The sequence below is a fragment of the Suricata suricatta genome, chromosome 8 (assembly GCF_006229205.1).
Source record: "Suricata suricatta isolate VVHF042 chromosome 8, meerkat_22Aug2017_6uvM2_HiC, whole genome shotgun sequence".
NCBI lineage: Eukaryota > Metazoa > Chordata > Mammalia > Carnivora > Herpestidae > Suricata > Suricata suricatta.
In genome coordinates this window covers 30,205,268-30,206,260 of record NC_043707.1, presented here as the reverse complement: position 1 = coordinate 30,206,260, position 993 = coordinate 30,205,268, and the positions used below count along the sequence as shown (strand labels likewise).

Here is a 993-nt window from a genome sequence, read left to right as displayed (position 1 = left end):
GGCGCCGCTGCCCTCTACCGGGCGGCGCGGTCGGAGCTGCAGCGCGGCCGCCTGCTGACTGCGCTCGCGGGCTCGGGAGTCCCATACCGAGGCGGTCCTCGGCTTTCCTGAGGTCGCCTGTACCCTGCCCGGCGCGGCGCCCACAGCATCTGCGGCCAAGGCTCGCGGCGCCCCTGCCCTGCGCCCGCGCGCTCCCACCCACCTGCTTCCTGCCCCCTTCTGCTGGGCGAGTCTGCGATGGGGACGCCGAGGGAACCCTTCTCCGCGCTCCCCCCGACCCCGCCGACCTCAGGAGCCAGCCACGCACTGACGAAACTGAGGCTCTTGGCAGCCCGAGACCTGGGGGGCACGTGTGTTCTCTAAATCTTGTGGCCTTTCATTTCCAGGCCCTTCATTTAAAACTGCTTCCTGTCACCCCCAATGATCAGCGCTAAGCCCTCGAAATCAGTTGAAAAGCAGTTATATCCTACTTACACGTTTTATTTCGTATTCCAGACGAATGTTATTTACAGGTAATTTTCAAGATTAAGGAATTTGGGGATTTAAGTAATCGCACGTCAAATGAAGTGCGGGAGAGTAAAAGTACAGTATTCCTGCTGAGAAGTCAAACTCACACGTGTGGATAATCAATTAAAGATGACGATCATAAAACGGCGTGCTTTTGCCAGGTTTCTGCGAAAAAAGAAATCAAAAGCGAACTGACTCTGGGGTTTAAATGCTCGCATTTCTGCAAACCAGGGACTATACCTTGTTATAAGCGCACCTACACTTTCCAAGTTTCTGCACCAAAAGGAGTGAAACCCGAAGTGTTTGAACTACAGGAAGTTTCCAAGGCTGTTCCGCCGAAGCGGTGCGGGGGATACACAACGGTGCGCCGAGACTTTTCCTGGCTTGGCCTAAGTTGGCGCAGCTTGGACCCCTGGCCACCCGGTTTGCGGGTGCGTGGCGGCGCGGGGACCGCGGTGCCACCGTTCGGGGCGTTAACGTGTGCAG

At 57.2% G+C, this 993-nt stretch overlaps 1 long non-coding RNA gene across 1 annotated transcript; it reads right to left on the bottom strand.

Annotated features, from left to right (window-relative positions):
- Positions 1 to 464: 464 nt before the first annotated feature.
- LOC115297997 lies at positions 465 to 959 on the bottom strand. Its single transcript, XR_003911554.1, has 2 exons — positions 764 to 959; positions 465 to 672 (listed from the first exon to the last, which is right to left on the bottom strand). It is a non-coding gene; the product is annotated as an uncharacterized LOC115297997 (long non-coding RNA).
- Positions 960 to 993: the final 34 nt, after the last annotated feature.